This window comes from Sphaeramia orbicularis, chromosome 7, assembly GCF_902148855.1.
Source record: "Sphaeramia orbicularis chromosome 7, fSphaOr1.1, whole genome shotgun sequence".
Classification (NCBI taxonomy): Eukaryota; Metazoa; Chordata; class Actinopteri; order Kurtiformes; family Apogonidae; genus Sphaeramia; species Sphaeramia orbicularis.
Genome location: NC_043963.1, coordinates 3,973,036 through 3,982,552, shown reverse-complemented (window position 1 = coordinate 3,982,552; position 9,517 = coordinate 3,973,036). Strand labels below are relative to the sequence as shown.

Sequence of the window (9,517 nt, the reverse complement as noted above, 5' to 3'; positions counted from 1 at the left end):
ATAAGCAGCTCTGGGTCTTTACGGCTTAAACTGGACACTTTTGACTGAATCTTGACTGAAAAAGGTTTATTTGTGATGAATTTTCTGACTTTTGTTTGTTATTAACGACATGAATGAACCCGTTCGCTTCGATAACGAACCGTTCATGTATTAAAACCACCTGAGGTTGAGGACGTTGAAGCTGGAGGCTCCGCCCACACCTGGACGCTTTTAACCCAAACACCTGGTCCTGGATCAGGTAGATGTCGAAGCCCCGCCCCCAGGCCCCATAGCCCCGCCCCGCCCCTGGCCCCTCCCTACCTCCTCCTGGTCCACAGAGCCGACTGCTGGTGCTCATCTTCCTCCGGCGTCACAACCAGGACGAAGAGCGAGGAGGACGACAGAGGTCACATGACTGACGCGATAAACAGCACGAACGCAACACGGACACGTTTTATATGAAAAAAGTCCCATGTATTTGAACGATAAATATAATAATAGATGGTTTTATCTTTATGTCTGTGGACGTTTGTTTAAGGTCAAGGATTTTCTCACATGAATTAATCTATTTGAGGAAAAAAAAATCAGATTTATTACATTTATCTCACAAATATTCACTTAACTTTTAAGTATTTAAGACAAATATGATTAAAAAGCTGTTGAAATTTAGACCGAGATCAGCTTCAACACTGACAGAATTTAACATTTGGGTTAAAGTGAAGATAAAATGTTCATTCTAATGGTTAATTAATGCAATTTATTCTTCAATTTTTTATCACAAAACAAAAATAATTTGCGCAGTAATGGATTAATTTTGTACAGAAGTTGGTTTAATTCGTCATTTCAGATAAATACAATAAGAAAGTCTAAAATTCATGTTGAGTTCAGGCTGTTTTTACACATAAAAGTAAAAATGTGGGGTTTATTTTTTGTTTTGTTTTTTTCAAGTATTGACTAATGGATCCTGAGTGATGATTGGACGAACGGTGTGTGGATTAAACACCATATTTGGTCATGTTTTCCACGTATTTAACACCTGAAGCAGCTGAAACATGACAAACCTGCTTCATGTTCCGTCGCTTTATTTCAGTCGACTCTTCCAGTGTTCAACCCTCCTCTTCCTCCTCTTCCTCCTCTTCCTCTTCTTCTTCCTGGTCTGACGCGAGGGGCGGAGCCTGTTCCAGAAACTCGTCTTGTGTTTTTATACTTTTTAATGTCCTGCTTTAAACTTAAACAAAAAAAAAGTCCTGAATATGTCGTCTATCAGTATTTAAACGTAGGAGGTGGAAGAGCAGGCAGCGCTTACGTGTCGTCGCTTTAGTTTATCCTTTCGTGCTTTTCCCGACGATTTAACGCCCGTCGTCATGGCAACGGTGGGCGGCGGCCTCTACAACCACGTTGTGCCGGCTCTTTTTATTATTATTTTTTCTCTCTGTTTGTTTGAAACGCAACGAAATCGGCCCAAAAAGACAAAAGAAACAAAGGCCGTCCTCATTCTGTACAAATCACCTTTTATTTCTAGTTTTTATTGTATTTTTAAAGCCTCATTTTTGGGGGAAAAACTCGACGTAAACAAAGGAACAGGAAAAACACGCTGTATGCAAAAGTCTGTAAATATGATGATGTGGGTTTGTTCATACTAGACTACACACACACACACACACAGGACTGGAAACTGTATTTGTAAACTAGCTTTGGTTTGTGTAATAAATTACTTTCTATAACATTCAGAGTCTGTTCAGTCATTGATCAAATGTGTTGAAGGCTCCGTTCAGACTACAGGTAAATGTGGTCCATATGTGACCTGGATCTGATCTGTTAGACAGTTTCAGCAGTTAAAATAGTATATGTGACATGTCTTTTATTGTATTTTTTGACGAACACATGGGTTCAAGATTTGTAGAAAATTGTATTTGTGTTTTACTCACATTTTATACGATGTCCCAACTTTTTTGGGATTGGTTTTTATCTCTGGCTCCGTTCAAACTGTAGGTAAATGTGGACAAAATCAGATTTTTATGTCCATATGTGATCTGTATCTGATCTGTTAGACAGTTTGAACAGCGCTAATCTGACCCAGACCACTTACATATGAACAAAATGAATAAGAAATACACACAATAGTCAATAACATGAAGAAAATAAGCAAGAAAATGAACAAAAACTATAAAAAAATTAACAAAAAGAACAAAATATGCCACAAACTGAACAAAAATGAAGGAAAAATAAGTAAATTGGCGACAAATTGAAGAAATCCAGCCAAAGTAATCAATTAAAAAAAAGTTACAAAATTAATAAAAATAGAACAAAACCAAAAAAAGCAACAAAACTAATGACAAAAATAATTAAATAGGCAACAAAATGTAGAAACAACATAAACATCTAAGGCTCCGTTCAGACTGCAGGTAAATGTGACCAAATCGGATTTTTGTGTCCACATGTGACCTGGATCTGATCTGTTACAGTTTAAACAGTTACAATAGTATATGTGACATGTTTTTTATTGTCTTTTTTTGATGGACATATAGGTTCAGGATTCGTAGAAAATTGTATTTGTTTTATTCACATTTTATACGATGTCCCAACTTTTTTGGGATTGGTTTTTATCTCTGGCTCTGTTCAAACTGTAGGTAAATGTGGACAAAATCAGATTTTTATGTCCATATGTGACCTGGATCTGATCTGTTAGACAGTTTGAACAGCGCTAATCTGACCCAGACCACTTACATGTGAACAAAATGAATAAGAAATACACACAATAGTCAATAACATGAAGAAAATAAGCAAGAAAATGAACAAAAACTATAAAAAAAATTACAAGCAAACAGCAAAAAACAAGCAAAAAGAACAAAATATGCCACAAACTGAACAAAAATGAAGGAAAAATAAATATTCAAAAAACTGAAGAAATCCCGCCAAAGTAAGAGAGAGAAAAAAAAAAGAAAAATTAATAAAAATGGATTAAGACCAATGTAAGTAAAAATACTGAGGACAAAAATAATTAAATAGGCAAGAAAATGTAGAAACAACAAACATCTAAGGCTCCATTCAGACTGTAGGTAAATGTGACTAAATCAGATTTTTGTGTTCATATGTGACCTGGATCTGATCTGTTCCAGTTTAAACAGCACTAATCTGACCCAGGACACTTTCATATGAACAAAACCTTTAATAAATACACAAAATAGTAAAAAAACATGAAGAAAATAAGCAAGAAAATGAACAAAAAGAACAAAATATGCCACAGACTGAATAAAAATGAAGGAAAAATGGTTAAAATGTGCAATAATTAATGCAGGACCTTTCACACATTAGCAGCTGTCAGTGGGTTACAGAGAAAGAAGATAATATTAAAAATAAATACACGCTTTAAAACAGTAAAAAGAATTTTAAGAATCCAGTGTGGAGTTAAAATGATGAAGAAGAAAACAGGAAAAGCAAAAAAGCAAATGATGTTGAAATTTAAAAAATGTAAAAGTCAAAATATCATAAAAAGTAGAAGAAAAAAAAAACCCTGAAGCTCCAGTTACGACCAATAATGTCAAACCGCAAGACGAGAAAAATACAAATAAATAATTTACACGATGTAAGAAAAGTAAAATAAAGAAAAATCAATTCACATAAAAACACAAGTATCGACTTGGATTTGGACAAAAATGTCAATATTTAAGATTTTAAAAAAAGTATAAAACCTGAAACTTTCTACCTGACACTTATGTTCAGTGTTGAATTGAATTAGTTTGGTTTAAATTCTAAGACATTTAAACCTCAAACCCTGAACCTCCTCAGACCCAGCGAGGGGTTTTCTGTCCACATTTGTGGACAGAAGTTTCACAAGTTTAAACAAAAGAAAAGAAAAGAAAAGAAAAGAAAACTGTCCATCACACAGGACATTCCATGAAACTTTTAAAATCTGCATCTGAAAAATCTGTCGCATCAGGATGTTTCCAATAAAAGCAGTGACTGAAGAAAAGCCAAACCTGGTCCTGCAGACACGTCCTGGGTCTGAGGAGGTTCAAGTATGAAGAACATCCACAACATTTGGACGGTTTTCTTCATGTTTTCTGTTTATTTTCTGCAGACGGTCTTAAATGTGTTTCCATCCTGATGAAGTCATGTTTTCAGCTGTTTTTAACCTTTGGTTTTTTGGTTTTTTTTGTGTAAAACTCGACTGAAACAGGTTCAGAGTTCAGTTTGTTTCTCGTCTTCGGTCACATTCACTTCAAACATCTGCCCACTCCTCCTCCTCTAGTCCTCCATTTTCTATATCTGCTCTCCAAACCCTCCTCCTCCTCCTCCTCCTCCCTCCTCCTCCTCTCCCTCCTCCTCCTCCTCTTCCTCCCCCTCCTCCTCCTCCTCTTCATCCTCCTCCTCCTCTTCATCCTCCCCCTCCTCCTCCTCTCCCTCCTCCTCCTCCTCCTCCTCTTCCTCCTCTTCCTCCTTCTCCTCCTCCTCCTCCTCTCCCTCCTCTTCCTCCTTTCATCCTCCCCCTCCTCCCCCTCCTCCTCCTCTTCCTCTTCCTCCTCCTCCCCCTCCTCTTCCTCCTCCTCCCCCTCCTCCTCCTCCTCCTCCTCCTCCTCCTCCTCCTCTTCCTCCTCTCCCTCCTCCTCCTCCTCCTCCTCCTCTTCCTCCTCCTCCCCCTCCTCCTCCTCCTCCTCTTCCTCCTCCTCCTCCTCCTCCTCCCCCTCCTCCTCCTCCTCCTCTTCCTCCTCTCCCTCCTCCTCCTCCTCCTCCTCTTCCTCCTCCCCCTCCTCTTCCTCCTCCTCCCCCTCTTCCTCCTCCCCCTCCTCCTCCTCCCCCTCCTCTTCCTCCTCTTCCTCCTCCTCCCCCTCCTCCTCCTCCTCTCCCTCCTCCTCTCCCTCCTCCTCCTCCTCTCCCTCCTCCTCCCCCTCCTCCTCCTCCTCCCCCTCCTCTTCCTCCTCTCCCTCCTCCTCCCCCTCCTCCTCCCCCTCCTCCTCCTCCCCCTCCTCTTCCTCCTCTCCCTCCTCCTCCCCCTCCTCCTCCTCCTCCTCCTCTCCCTCCTCCTCCTCCTCCTCCTCCTCCTCCTCCATCTCACAGTGTGATGATAATAAAACAGAAGGTTGTGAATATTCTGCATTAAACTAGAATCTAAAATAGTTCATTTGTTTTTTGTGGTTGTTTGTGTTTACTCACACACAGGTGTTCTTATGGGGTTAACCCTTTAACACCAAACGTATCATATCTGATCCATGAGTAGTGAAGCCCCTCTACATGATCAGTGTGATATGTTTGTGTCAGTGCGGTGCCACAGATACAGATGGAAGAACTGAAATGATGTTGGTTTCATCCAGAGAACCTGTGGACTGGGCAGATAGCAGCTGTGACCCAGTTCTGTTGGTTTCATTCTATTCGTCCAAACAAATGGACCTTTAGTCGGACCAGGCATTAAAATTAATAAGAAACTGAAGAACCCAAAGGGTGGTCTGATCCTTTTTTCCTCCACTGTATCTGTCTAATGCACATGAGTGTTTGGACTCCACCCTAACCCCATCCGTTGTGTTGCAGTTGTGAGTCTGTGAACGGCTCCACACACACTGACGGTGGGTCTTAAATCTTCCTGGTGCAGAGACGCCGTTTATCGTGGCTATAAACTCCCACGTGTCGGCATATTGATCGGATCCCACACAGATTCTCTGACGGAAAAACAGCAGAAAAACACCAGGAGAGGCATCGAAAAGAGTCAACAAACAAACAAACAACACAACAAACAACAACAAACACAACACATCAGCTCAGAAACAGCAGTGGAAGGACCCGGACACAGACGGTTCTGCTGTTTGAACCCTTACAGACACGCCCACTGTCATTTATATACATGTAGATAAATGTGAGTGTGTGTCAGTAAATGTAAATATGTTTGTTTACATAAATAATCTATAGTATTATTCATGTTATTGTTCTATAAAGTAGAATGACCACGAAATGCACTGAGCTTCACATATGACTCCTCTGTTATGTAACGCACTGCAAACTCTGTATTTATATAACAATATTCATGTAACAAAGATTCTCTAATTGCATTTTTTTCCTTTTCTTTCTTTTTCTTCTTTTCAGTGAGCAAAATTGACACCTTTTTTTTCTTAAAAAAAAAAAAACGAAACAAAGGGAACAGTGTGCTTGGTACCAATGATGTCCTGTCTAATATGTTGTGAAACTGGTCTGAGTACAAATTTGAATTATTACAAAAAAAAAAAAACACCCGCCACCGACCAGAACCATCTACTGATCTAAACTGTTTAATACCTGCTGATCCACTAATCCTATCAATCCATGTCAATAATTGGTGTAAAATACAGTTCTTCATCCTTTCATGGTCATCAGATATGACCCGTTTGGATGTTCAGAGGCTCCGTAGTTACCGTGGAAACACCGTCATCTTCTACAACATTGATTCACCAGTAAAACCCATGGTGTTGGATCAATGACAGTGGATGGACACACTGGGGTTTTACATATATATATATATATATATATATATATATATATATATATATATATATATATATATATATATATATATATATATATATATATATATATATTCAATAATAAACAAAATGAGCAAAAACAAATAAGGACATTCACAAAATAATAAATAACATGGAGAAAATAAGCAAGAAAATAAACAAAAGCAGACAAAGTGATCAATAAAATGAACAAAACCAATAAAAATTAGCACAAATAATAAGCAAAAAGAACAAAATAAGACAAAAACTGTAGAAAAAATAATAAAACCATTGAGTTTGATCATTGATAGTGGATGGAGATGTTTGTTTTATGTTAAGTTATTGATAAATTTTGCTAAAAAAATAAATGAATGTCACTTTTTCTTCAGTTTTCTCTGTTTTGATATAATAACTCTCAACCTTAATCTGATCTTCTATGAACATCTACATGATCAGTGAATTAAAAATAAGAAAATACATGATTTACAGTGAAAAAACACTAAATACAGAGGATTATATTATAATAAATGCTGATAAAAGGTTAAATACACAGAAAAATTCATTTGGGAAGTGCCATAAAAGTATCACTTTACATATTTACAGTAAAACCCATGGAGTTGGTTCACTGACAGTGGATGGACACACTGGGTTAATTATATATTCAATAATAAACAAAATGAGCAAAAACAAAAAAGAAAATTCACAAAATGATAAATAACATGGAGAAAATAAGCAAGAAAATAAACAAAAACAGACAAAGTGATCAATAAAATGAACAAAACCAATAAAAATGAGCACAAATAATAAGCAAAAAGAACAAAATAAGACAAAAACTGAACAAAGCTGGGGAAAAATAATAAACTCATGGAGTTGGATCAATGACAGTGGATGGAGATACTGGGTTTATGTTCAGTCAAGGAGAGATTTTGCTTAAAAAAAACAACTTTCTGAGCTTTAAAGGACATGATCAGTGCATTAAAAACAGGAAAATACACAATTTACAAAGAAAACACAAAATACAGAGGATAATATTCTAATAAATGCTGATAAAAGGTTCAATACCCAGAGAACCTGATGTCATAACAGTACAGTGTCTGTCTGGGTGAATATTTGAACATATTTACAGTGAAACTCTTCCGTCTCCACTTTCAGCTTTAGTTTGAACTCCTTAAAAGCTTTTAGTGAATGTGTTCAACATGTTCGTCCACTGCAGCGTTTTCAACCCTGGTCCTTCCTGTTTTCACTCCTCTGCACTCCGTTACACAACGCACAACGTGTGTGTGTGTGTGTGTGTGTGTGTGTGTGTGTGTGTGTGTGCGTTTGCTCGTACACACATCCAGCGTCGTCCCACACACTGCACAGCGTCCTCGCCTCGACAGCCCACACACTCGGCTCCGACATCACACAGCACCGACAGACTGAGCTCTGAAAACAGCAGCTCCAACACCCTGCATCTGCTGCTGTTCAGCCTCAGCTGTACACCAGGAACCAGCCCCCAAAACCAGCTCGTGTGTGTGTGTGTGTGTGTGTGTGTGTGTGTGTGTGTGATAACTGTGTTTTTAGAGCTTAATATTCACACATCAGGATGTAAAAGATGCCATTTCTGAGTCTGATCATCAACAATCTGACAGAATTTGGGCAGAAATCAAGTTCACAGATGAAGTAATGATGCAAATGTGTGTTTTTAGTGACACGTTTTCACATCAAATTATTTTATTCTAAGAAAGTAACAGTAACATTCAAATGTTGACATCAGTAAAGGGGATGTGACGCTGTTACAATGAATAATACGACACATTTACAAACAGAATATTCTGATTGACTGATGTATTTATTTGGAATATGAATGTCAGAACAGAAGAAAATAAATAAACAAAACACTTAAACATAAGACATATAATACATATTCAAAAGAGGAGTGAGAAAAAGTACAGCTCATAAACTCCACCCCTTCTCCTGATATAATTAATAACAATAATAACCTTCTTAGTCTAAGCAGATCTATACTATAAACTATAATATGACTGATACTTATTATTAAATAATTTGGTTTCTGGCTTTATAGTATTATGAACATTTTTATGGCTACGTTCAGACTCCAGGTAAAAGTGGTCCATATGTGACCTGGATCTGATCTGTTACAGACAGTCTGAACAGCACTGATCTGACCCAGACCACTTTCAGATGTGGTCCTAAATCTGACCCAGACCACTTTCAGATGTGGTCCTAAATCTGACCCAGACCACTTTCAGATGTGGTCCTAAATCTGACCCAGACCACTTTCAGATGTGGTCCTAAATCTGACCCAGACCACTTTCAGATGTGGTCCTAAATCTGATACGTATCTGATATTTTCAATGTGACTTCAGTCTGAACGTCCAGGTCGCATTTATCCGACCTTTACGTCATTGAAATGCGACAAACGTCCCAGTTCTGCGTCCCAGGAGGAGGAGCGGAGGGAAACGTATTTCCTTCTGTGAACACAGTGTGTGTCTGTGTGGTCACGTATTCCATCAGGACCTGTTTAGTGCATGTGGGTCACTTCAGGGTCACATTCAGTTCAGACTCAAAACTGATCAAAGTCACATTTAATGTGGAATATGAACGAACACAAAAAAATCAGATTTCACCCAAAAATCCAAACTGTGCATGAAGACCTGCTGTGTGAACGTAGTCTAGTGTTTCAGGGTCAGTCCAGAAAAACACTTTTTCTGATGTTCAGGGACACACACACACACACACACACGCACACACACACATACACACACACACACACACACACACACACACACACACACACACACACACACACACACACACATTATTTTTCCCAAACTGATGATGCCAGGTGATTATATTTGACAGGTTCATTTTGTGTCTTTTTCTTGTGAATGAATCCAGCAGTACTGGGTCTGGGTCTTGGTTCCTCTATGTGGACCACTCTGGACTCCATCAGACCACATCAGACCAGTCCAGAACCAGGATCCATGGATTCACAGACTGACCATGAGTTCAGGTTCCTTCTCTGGGGTCAAAACACTGGACTAATGGTTGGACTGGACCTGGCTTTG

The 9,517-nt window shown here is 38.7% G+C and overlaps 1 long non-coding RNA gene across 1 annotated transcript; it reads right to left on the bottom strand.

The window, feature by feature from the left end:
- Nucleotides 1-22: 22 nt before the first annotated feature.
- LOC115422539 (uncharacterized) lies at nucleotides 23-9,268 on the bottom strand. Its single transcript, XR_003935849.1, has 2 exons — nucleotides 9,205-9,268; nucleotides 23-1,623 (listed from the first exon to the last, which is right to left on the bottom strand). It is a non-coding gene; the product is annotated as an uncharacterized LOC115422539 (long non-coding RNA).
- Nucleotides 9,269-9,517: the final 249 nt, after the last annotated feature.